At 33.8% G+C, this 12,170-nt stretch overlaps 1 pseudogene; it reads right to left on the bottom strand.

Annotated features, from left to right (window-relative positions):
* The window catches only part of LOC148764260 (uncharacterized), a 99,935-nt pseudogene that overhangs the window by 41,850 nt on the left and 45,915 nt on the right, over positions 1–12,170 (bottom strand).

Consider the following 12,170-nt stretch of genomic DNA (forward strand, 5'->3'; position numbering starts at 1 on the left):
GTAACCATCATCTTATTGATGTTGTAGCTCAAAACAAAGTCTCAGATGCATCAACTTGAGTTTTAGCTTCCATCCCCACACCAAGCGTTTCTATGGAAAAATTCCTTTCAGTATATCACTCAAGTTTCATTGCGTGTTGTAATTTGATTGCATGCCTTTTCCCCCAACAACTTTTTTACTTATTTATAGGGTTGAAATAATTTTCTTTACATCAGGTTAAAAGGAAAGCTCCTTAATTAAAGTTGAGAGTTTTACTTTGGCCGCATATAGTAATGTGAAGTGGGAACAATTTGAAATATTTATATGAATAGCATTACTCATATTAGCCTACAAAACTAATAAATGAGAAAGTTAAAGCAACGGCAATGTAAGTAAAAGTCTAGTCAACTATGTAGTCCTATGGAGAAGAGCTGATATTTTTGATATTGGAGAAAGCGTTCAATTATTCTCGCAACTCCTGTTCACAATTCTTTAATGAAACAAACTGTTTAGCAATTTCTTCAATGTAAGTAAGGGTCTAGTCTGTAACATCAGCTTCAATTCTTCTAGAGAAATACTTACTTATCCATGAAATATCTACAACTGCCAAAGCCTTACCTAAGATTTCCAACACAACAGAGAAGGAATCTACACTTTGAAAAGTGTATGTGCTTGAAAATACACTCCAAATGCTCTACATGTTGTGACAGAAAATGGCAACCATGAAAGTGGACTATAAAATTGTTCTACACTTTTTTTCTTCCTATTTTATTTCACTTAGGGGGCAACAACATTCATGACGAACATCTTCTCAAGTCTTTCTTGAATAAATTTATTTTTATGGAGATATAAAGCATCTTGTGGAAGTATTTTCTAATGATTGTCACAACCTAGTATCTTGTTACTTGCCTCTAGCCACATGCAAGCTTGTAGGTAATTGTTAGCTGTGCGCAAGCTTACGCTGGTCATTAGTGACGCACAACCTCGAAGCTTGCCACATGCAGTATTACGGCTTGTCGCTTGTGACTTCGCGCACAAGCTTTCGACTTTCCACGTGCAAGGTTGATGCTTTTTTTGCACAAGCTTGATTTATGCTTGCCATTTGTCACTTGTCACTTGCCACACACAAGCTTGATGCTTGTCAAGTGCCAGCTTGGTGCATGCAAGCAACCTATGTACCACACTTACCATGTGCAAGCAATTGCTTTACGCACACAGACAGAATAACTCTTGCTACATGCGTACGGAACAAAACTGCATAATGTAATCACTCCATGAGTAACATTGGAAATCATTTAATATATTTCAGGTGTATTACATATTTTTTCTTTATTATAAATGCATGGAAACGCTTTTACAAGGAATTCTATGTAGAGGGCAAAATCGAGAAATAAAAAAAACTAAAATAATTTTTTGAACTATTGTAGGAATTTAATACCATTAATCCACAAGATAGCGCATTTACCTTAGCTAATTTCTTTAATTATTATGAAATTATTTTGCTAGTGAAACAATTTTGCTCCTCAAATAGTGCTGGTGAAACAAGCATAAGCAATATACGTAGAGCAATTCCTGCTCCCTAAGGCTCGATACATGCCTCTCAAATGAAATGAAATTACTTTATTTTTATATTCTAAATTATCTTTTTATTTTGTCTTAGTGGCAATTCATGAGAACTTCTTTCACCAAGAATTCTCATGCTAGAGGTATAATGTAGATGCTTGCTTTTGATTATTGACTTATTATTTCTCTAAGAATTGTTTTATAGTAATGCTATATAGAGAGCAATGGGAACAATTATATTATGTGAATAATAGTGAAAGTGATTCGAAATACGTGATAGGGTTCACGGATTAGTTTCACTTTTGAGATGTTTGGAGAGCTTGGTTTGGTGGCTTGGATATAGAGATAGTTAAGAGGTTTTCTTCTTAATCATTTCTTGAAGTATAAATGTTTTTCTTTTATCTTTTACCTCTTCCCTTTTACTCAAGCTTGATTTAGATGTATGAGTCTTAAATTTGTTTAAATGAGCTTTATAATCTCTCTAACACTTATTCTTGAGATGTTAAGGTGTTTGATTTCCAAGATAGGTTCATCAAGTAAAGAGGCTAAGGTGTGTAAAGCAAAAACCAACTCAAAAGAACCTTCAAAGAGCTTTTTGTCTCTTATTTATCCATGGATGTTTTTCATCTATCGATAATTGTGGTTTTGCCTAGTACCTAACAAAAAATACACACGAACCATCAATAGATAATGACTGTTGGACACAAAATTCAAAAGGAAAATGGATAGTTTCTTCACCAAACTTTCTCCATAGCTTTAAAGCTTCTCCAACTATAAAAAGGATTTCTCCAACACATTTAGAAGGTTCGAAGACTGGAGAAAAATATCATTTGAACAAGAATCAAACCTTATGAAGAAAAATAAGAAAAAAAGATAGAAACCAAGCTAAAGCAAGCAAATTCAAATCTTCCACCAAGCTTTTAAGCTTTCTTGTGCTATATAATTCCTTTGTGCCTTCATTCCCATCTTTTGTAATCTTCTTTATCACTATCCTTCTCTTCTAACTTTGTATTTACTTAGCAAAATCCACGTTCAAGAGGTACATTTGCTTCAATCTTGTAAGAGAGAAAAAGGTTATATCTTAGCCTCCAAAAGGTAGTGTTGCAAAGGTTTTGTTTGATTTATACAAGGCATTGTGTTGAAAAGTTGTGCTTGATCCATAAAAGCATTATGTTGAGAGGTTGTGCTTGATCATTGAAAGGCATTGTGTTGATAGGTTGTGCTTGATCCATAAAAGGCATTATATAGAGAGGATGTGCATGATCATTGAAAGACATTGTAAAGGTTATGCATGAGCCTTAAAAAGTATTTTTCATACTAAATTTGAAATTCCTTAGCTTGCTAAGGGAGAAGATGTAGGCACCGATAAAGAACGCCAAACCTTTATAAAACTTTTGTGTCTTTTCTCTTTACCTTTTACTCCTTGAACTTGTGCATTTCATCTTGAAGAAGTTTTAGAAATTTGTCTACAACTTACTTATTCTTCACTTTTTCACTTGTGCATTTTACGTTGAAAAGTTTTGAAAATTTGTTTTCAACTTGTGTGTTCATTAAGTTGCCAATTAAAATTCCTTTGGCATGTTTTAAAGTGAAAAATAAATTTGAGAAGCTTGTCTTTAAGGTTGCCTTCATTAAAAGTTTAATTTATTGAAAAGAATTTTTATAAATCTAACTCACCCTCCCCTTTTTAGATATTTCCTCATTGTTATTAAGCTAACATTCCTAACAAAGGGGCTAATCATATGGAGATAAAATATTTGATAGTTGAAGAACTTGTGATTGAAAGTGCAAATGGTATGCCATATAAGCCATTCAGTTGGTTGTAGAGATACATTATTGTATTTTATATACTTTATTTTAATATAAGACTTTCTTTATCTTCATGTTTGTAATTATTAATATTATTAACTAATAAGATAAAGTACATAGAATAAGTTCTGTTTGTAATTATGAGATTCTTATTGCATCAAAGCATTATTCCAAAAATTTTCCTAATCAATGCTTTATCATGATCGGACATTTATAAAGCTGAGAGAGAAACACGTGGTTATGTTCCTCATTTATGAGGTGATCTATCGATCTCATAGATTGAAGTATTGGGATACTTGACCTAACATGTGGGTGCTTGTTACGTGAACAAGTACATGATCCAAAATGAGAACTCAATTTGATATTTCACTCAAATGTCTATGGAACAAATTCTCATATGACAATTGTGTAAGTAATCTTTCAACTTGAGATCATCAAGTTGCCTTATGTATGGAAGGTTATACTTTGATACTATTTTTAGTGATCCTAATCAAAGATGCTCATAAAAGATAGTTGTTGGGAATAGCATGAAGTATATAAAGGCAAATGAATGATCGATAGAAGATTCATCACCTTAGGTGATACTAAGGGGAATATCCCAATTCCTTCTTGATAAGCAATAACTTAAGGAGTCCTCGATCGAGGTAGAATGGGATTGGAAAAGGAGTTTTTTGAATCTCATTATGGAGTTGATTACAAGTATTAAGTGCTACTCTAAGAAAGATAATATATAATAGTCATTGAGCCAAGTTCTATGTCTTGTCAAGATTTAGTAAATGAAGAGATATCAATTACACGAGAAGATTGTTCATTGAAGGGTTGTCTTTTCTTAACATTTGGCTAGTCATGACAGATTGCTAGAAGTCAATCTTGACTTATAAACATAAACTATCCAATTTGGGAATTGATGATGAATGCAAATGTGTGTTTGATTCATTTAATTCGAATTGTTCTAGATTATAATTGGCATTTATTGCCAATATGTTAGAAATCTAATGAGTCATACACAGTTAAAAGATGTCAATTTAAGAATGTAAAAATAAGGGATTTTGTTGGATTTAATTGAAAGAAGTTATGGACCTCAAGGACTTAATTGAATATTTTCAATTAAGTTAAGGTAATTGTTGTAATTAATATAAAAGATATATTAAACCTAATTGCCTATATTTAAACAATGTTATGTTACTTTAAAAGTGGGTGTGATTGTGTGTGACCACTTGAGAGGCATTAAAAAAGAGAAAGAAAGGTTCAGCAAAACCTTAGAATCTTTTCACCTCCTTCTACCTTATGTTGTTGCTTATTTTTCCCTTTTTCTCTTTCTCCTCATCAGCTTTTGTCTTTGCTTGAGTGAAGAATGAGAAATCAACACCTCTTATACCTAGCTAGAACTAGCCTTGGTAGTAAGTAAACCCCAAAACCACCTTAGATGGTTTTTTAAGATTGTTTCTTGTGTGGATCAATATTGGAGACTGCACAGTTGGGTAGCTTACAATTTGTAACAACCCAAGCTTCGTGGGCGGTTCTTTGAAGCACAAATTATTGTGGGGCTATTGATTTAGACATCAAAGCCACAAAGGTAAAACAAGCTTCTACCAAATTGCTAAGATTAAGTCAATATTTAATAACCAAGGATGATTTTACTTGAGGGAAAAGTTTTAAGTTGTTGTTATGTTTTTTAAATTGTGTTAGGTTAATTAGCTCAATATGATTAGGTCCAAGAGGGGGTGTGAATTGGACTATTTTTAGAATTTTAAAAAAATTATTTTCCTTTTTGAACAAAATCTTTTCTTTAATTCAAAGCTGAGTTTAAAAAGAAAACAAACTAATTGGCTTTTAGATCAATGAAAGAGAATTGAATTTTCAAGTAAAATGAATAGTAGAGAAATTAACACAAGTGTTTTATAGAGGTTTGGCCTCCTTGCCTACGTCCTTTCCCTTAGATTCACTAAGGAGTTTAAAATCCACTATTCAATTAAAAAGCTTAATACAATGCCTTTTGTGGATCAAGCATAACCATACAATACAATGCCATTTGGTGATTAAAGCACAACCACTCTACCTTTTCTATTAGTTAAGGTATAACCACTTGAGCAAATACAATGAGAGAAATGTAGGTACAGCAAGAGTGCCTCTTAAAGTGTAAGTGAAGAATTCGGTACAGTACTTGAAAAAAAGAATGGAAACCTAATAAATGCCAGACTAGAAGACTTTTTGTATTTAAGAAGAGTACAATAGGTTTTTAATGTATATTGGCTAATTCTCTCTTTTTTAGTTGTGTTTTCAGGTTTTCTAACCTTCATAAACACTGAGGAAGCTTGTATTTATAGTTGTTGAAGCTTCAAGGGTAGTTGGGAGAGCATTTAATGTGAAAATAGCAGTTTTTCTCTTTATCCAATGCTCCAACGGTCATTTTGTATCGATACATATGTGAATGTATCGATACATTGCCTTTTGTTTTGAATTCCTGCCGAGTTGTATTGATATATTTGAACTTCCTGCAAGGATCTCTGTAATATTCTTAAGTATGTATCGATACATGAAACTATGTATCGATACTTTTAGATCAATGAGCATTTTGTTGAAAATAGATCGATACATTTGAGAAATGTATTGATACTTTTAGGTCAATATGCATTCTGTCTCAATTCTATCGATACAATTGAGGATGTATCGATAGATTAAGTTTGACTTTTGAGTTTTGACTTTTGCTTAAGAACATGTATTGGTAGATGTTGTAATCTATTGATACTTATCCAAATGTATCGATACATGAAGAACATATATCAATAAATTTGGATCAAAATGCATTTTCAGAGATTGTTTTCACATCTTTTCTTTTTCAAACTTACTTGGCATTGTTTGAGAACATGAGACCTTTGATCCTTTGTGAGTTAGGTGAAATTTGGGTAATTTCTTTTTGTCATTTCAAAATATAAAAGATCATTAGGTTAACAATCTCCCCCTTTTTGATATGACAAAATAGAGTAGCCAAATTTTAAAGCTTGATTTGTTAGACGTTTTAGGATCTGAAATGGATGTTAATCTTAAGTCCTTCCCCTCAATTATGGCTACCTTTTAACTGAAGATTGTAAGAGATCATGTGATTTTTCTCTCCATTCTACCTTTTTTTGTTATATCAAAAAGAATAAAGCAAGGAAAGATATAGAGAAAAAAAAAAAAACTCAACGCAATGGAATAAAGAGTTGGAAATAACATATAACCATTAAATTATAAAAGCATCGTTCATAATGACAATGTAAACAAGATAACCAATGATTGGAAACCAAAATGATCGTAAGCATAAACAACTGTGCAACGCATAAGTAATCCCGAAACAGAATGACAACCAAAATTTGGTCATGAAAGACCATGTAATAGGAGTAAAAATATCCTTAAGGAATGAACAATAAGAAGTTAACAACTATGCAATAATGAGCATGAGGAAAATGCAGCCAACTGATCCAATAAGGTATGAAGAGAAAAGGAAGTGGCCAATGTACCATAGGAAGAACTCAAGTGGGTGGCAGAAACTGAATGCAAAACTCAGTGAATTGTTCCTCAAGATGCTGCTATTGATGAAGGAGCTCCCAATTCTAAGCCTCTAAGACGTCCAACCTGTGAATGATACAAGCATCCATAGATTCCATAAAAGATAATAATCAAGAATAGGCTTGCTCATTATCAAAGACAATGTATATAGAAAGGTGACTAGGACCAACACTAGGATAAGTACTGGGATCGATACTAGCATTAGGTGCGACACTATGTTCAGAAAAGGTATTTGCACGATCCTCATCTCCAGCAAACTCAGGATCATTGAAGATTCCTTTTGGACCTAAAAGTTGTTAACATAGACAAAGCCAAGCTTGTTGATAACATGCTTATTGATCTTCGTGTGCATCACATGCTACTTAGGTGGATCACACTTAGTGTTAATGCCCACGGAGTCAATGATAGTGCTGATGACCATACCATATAGAAGAGTTGTGTAAGATTTGGTAATGATCTTGAGCATGTCATCAAGAATAAACTTGGCAATGTTGACATGTTGGTTGCATTTGATGCGGTACAAAAACTAGAAATCGTCACTCTTGACTGTAGAGTAATTTGTGCCGTTAGGGCGAAGAGTGTGTGAGATGATAAGGTGGAGGATGCGATCATAAAATGATAGACGTTTGACATTGGTCACATTTTTTTCAATCATGGGAGGATAAGTGTAGACAGTGGACAATGCTTCCTATGACATGACACCTTCAACATAATTTAAATCACCCTAACGAATCTCTAAGTCCAAGACAAAGTTAAGTGTTGCTGTGCAACCATAATTCGCTTACCCATAACATAAGTGCAAAATCTATCAGTGTGCTCTATGGGTTCACTATCCTCATAATCTTGAATTTTGTGATGGCATTGAAATAGAAGATGCGAACAAGGTCAGCATAATAAGTATGGTTCATGGATAGATAATTAAGTCGGTCTAATTGTCAAAAATTATCAATATATGGAAAATTGATAATAACTAGGTAATTAAAATCAATTACCCGTACTGGCTTGACATCTCGTTTGGCAAAGTCTTTGTTGAATTGTGTCTACAATGAGGGATAAGAGAAATTATGTTTGAATGAGCGGTTATCGAAGTAGGGGATCGACGATGGTGGTGGCTGGTCAGATGGAAAAGCTGCAAAAGTGGGAGCCCGGGTGCAATTAGTGGTTACTTTTGAGTGCTTTGGACCAGAGACCATTGGAGGAGTAACGATTAAGAGATGAACTGGTAGAAGGTGTTTGGGGGCATGAGAATTGATCTAAGCAAAACACTTGGGTGGAAAAAGCAACCGATTTCACGAATCAGAGGTTGAGGGGAAGGTAAGGTTCTGGGGTTCTGAAATGTGAGAAATTTTGAAGTTTAGAGAAAATGAGATGAAATGCACAAAAGAAGGATTGTTAGGAGCAAGGGAAGAAGGTAAGAAAAGGTTTATTCGGTGTACATTTGAGGAAGAAAGCAAAGGTGACAGATAGGGGGAAGAGAATTTGGAAAAAAAAGTCAAAGAGTGGGGTGAAAATGAGCCTCTAGGCACTTAAAACCTTCACAATGTATCGATACATGGGTACATGTATCGATACATTTGAAATAGAATGCTTTAATTTTGGCTACTAGACGAAATGTATCGATATATTTTCTAGATATTGATACATGTTCTTGCATTTTTCGATACATAGGCGAATGTATCGATACAATTAGGATGAGATTTTAATGTTGGCAACTGGGTAAAATGTATCAATATAACAACAAGATGTATATATACATGTTCTTCATGTATCGATACATTGGGTCATGTATCGATACATGAACCTCTGTAGCCGTGAACAGATGCTTTTGACTCCTAAACTTTGTGAGTTGGTTTGGACATTTGAGTTAAGTAAACTAGTGTGAGTTGTTAAGTTTTAAAAATACTGTTGAAAATAGGTCTGGAACTTGTTCAGGTGGAAGATCAAGAATTTGAAAAAAAAAAAGCATTGGTTTACTTAGCAACTCTTCAATAAGCCTTAAGAATCAGATGACCATGATATGAATACATGGATATGTCATGGACAAGCAAGTTTATCAATAACAAGAAGCATGCAATCACTTTGCAGGAAGTCATTATAGGAATTCCACAAATCAGGATATTAAGAACGGATTTAGTCATGAATACAGCCAATCATTTAGGTACCTATAAGTCAGTTTTTTTTTCTTATATATAGGATTTATCCACCCTAGTTCACTCCTAATCTTACAAAAATGTTTTCTATCTAGTGCTTTTGTAAAGATATCAGCCAATTGATCTTTTGTACCAACATACTCGAGCACAACATCTCCTCTTGGAACATGATTTCTAATGAAGCAATGCCTTATTTCAATGTGTTTAATTCTAGAGTAATGGATGGGATTCCTTGTGAGATTTATGGCACTAGTGTTATCACATTTTATGGGAATTTTGTTCTTAACTAGTCCATAATCTTCTAATTGTTGTTTCATCCATAACACTTGCGCACAACAACTTCTGGCAGCCACATATTCAGCTTCAATAGTGGATTGAGCTACACTATTCTGTTTCTTTAAGAACCAAGAAATCAACATACTACCTAAGAATTGACATGTATCGGATGTGCTCTTTCTATCTATCTTACATCCACCAAATCGACATCCGAGTGTGAATGGAGATCCAACGTGGAACTCCTTGGATACCATATTCCTAGATTAGATGTATCTTTCAAGTATCTAAAAATTCTTTTTACAGCACTAAAGTGTGGTTCTTTAGGAAATGATTGAAGTCTAGCACATAGACCTACACTAAAACTTATATCCAGTCTACTAGTAGTGAGATAAAGTAAAGAACCAATCATGGATCTATAGAGCTTTTGGTAAACGAACGTACCTTTTTCATCCTTGTCAAGCATGATTGAAGTATTCATTGGTGTGTGATATGTCTTTGAGCTATCCATACTAAACTTCTTAAGCATATCTTTTGTATATTTGGCTTGACTTATGAAGGTGCCCTATTCTTTTTGTTTGATTTGTAATCCAAGAAAGTAGTTCAGTTCACCCATCATACTCATCTTAAATTCTCCTTACATTGTTTCGGGAAACTCTTGACAAGGAATCTCGTTAATAGCACCAAAAATTATATCATCAACATAAACTTGCACAATTAAAATGTCTTTGCCTTTGTTCTTGATGAATAGAGTTTTATCAATTTTTCCTCTATTAATCTCATTTTTGATTAAGAATTTTGATAAGGTTTCATACCAAGCTTTAGGAGGTTGTTTTAATCCATATAAGGCTTCTCTTAATCTAAAGACATGATTTCGAAAGGTTGGACTCTCAAAACCGGGTGGTTGTTCAACATATACTTCCTCATTAATCAATCCATTTAAAAAGGCACTCTTAACATCCATTTGATAAAGTTTAAAGTTCAATAGTATGCAAAGGCTAATAACATTCTAATTGCTTTTAATCTAGCTACCGAAGCATATGTTTCATCATAATATATACCTTTCTCTTGACTATATCCTTTAGGAACCAACCTAGCTTTGTTTCTAGTTATGATTCCATTTTCATCCATTTTGTTTCTAAAAACCCATTTTGTACCTACAATTAGGTAATCATTTGGCCTAGAAACTAGTTCCTATACTTGACATCTTTCAAATTGGTTCAATTATTCTTGCATGGCTAATATCCAATAATCATCATTTAAAGCTTCATTGATGTTTTTGGGTTCAATTTGTGAGATAAAAGCAACATATTCACAAACATTTTGAACTTTAGACCTAGTTCTTACCCCTTGATTAGGATCACCAATGATTTTGCTTTCATCAACTTCTTTTCTTACCCTTGGATAGCTAGGCTCACCTTTTTCAATTATTGGTTTAATGCTTTGCTCTTCCTTTTGTGATACCTCTCAATTTACCTTGGATCCTTCAATGTAGAGATCAAGCTCTTTGACTTGTTCTTGAAGGATGCCTGCATCATCATCATAGTGTTCCTTTCTAGAAAGAGGATTAAAATCATCAAATAAAACATGAATGGATTCCTTAACAACTAATGTTCTTTTGTTGAATACTCTACATGCTTTAGAGGTTAAGGAATATCTTAGAAAGATTCCTTCATCACTTTTAACATCAAATTTACCTAAATTTTCCTTTCCATTGTTTAGGACATAGCATTTGCAACCAAATGGATGAAAGTAATTTATGTTGGGTTTCTTTTCTTTGTAAAGTTCATAAAGAGTCTTTTTCAAAATTGGTCTAACCATAGCTTTATTTATGGTGGAGCAAGATGTATTTACAGCTTCTACCCAAAAGTATCTATGTCACGACCCGGAACTCCCATCGAGCCCGTGACAACCGCCGCGAAGCCTCGATAGACATTCTTCCCCTGAATGCCTTTCGAGACCTCGTAAGGCTTTTGTACCAGTTTTTTCATTCCTCTCTTTTTTCCTTTTCTTTTTTTTTTTGAATAATAAAATAAACTAAAAATATTAATTAAAATAATATATTTTAATGTAAAACAATATATATATATATATATGTATATTTTTGAAACATCAAAAAATTAATTTTTTGCACATAAAAACAAAATAAATTTATACATACTATAATATAGAAAACTAGAGTATGCAATTTAAATTACAATGACACGTGAGCCCCTAAATAACTGAGAAGGTTTAAGTCTATAACCTTGCTTTCTAGGATGCAACTCCGAAATTTACTTCTCGATGCAATTGACAGTCTACTGCCTATTCTGAGCCTGAAAAATGTATAGGAAGAAGGGGTGAGATTATAAAATCTCAGTGAGTAGACATATATCATCAAAATAATCTAAAGCCGAGTAATAGGAGACAATTAAAATAATTCATCCCAACCCACATAAATAATTGGATTTCATCTAATTACTCAACATGGCTTATGCACTTTTCAAAAACTTGGCCCTTGCCAAAAATCCATTCTCGGGGATACCCCGCGGAGGCATCTTACTGAGACCGCCAAGGCTGTTTATTGTCACACACACAAACACATTTCACCTCTTACAACACAGCCGTTCCTTGGCGTTGGCTGAGTCCAAGTTTCACGTGGTGGCCAGCGTGAAGTGTACTCAAATCCTACCTCGGGAGTTATCCTACGCGCCTCTCCAATCGAGGTAAGCTCAATAATTGAGAACCGTGCCCCTCTAACTAGGCTGGCCCACGGAACCCCCGTCACTGCAGTGCCCACTTTATAATCCACTAACCAATAAAATTACAATAGTATGACATGGCTCACTTAACACATTCAAGGTAAAT

This window comes from Theobroma cacao, chromosome 2 (genome assembly GCF_053813885.1).
Source record: "Theobroma cacao isolate CCN51 chromosome 2, ASM5381388v1, whole genome shotgun sequence".
NCBI classification, from domain to species: domain Eukaryota; kingdom Viridiplantae; phylum Streptophyta; class Magnoliopsida; order Malvales; family Malvaceae; genus Theobroma; species Theobroma cacao.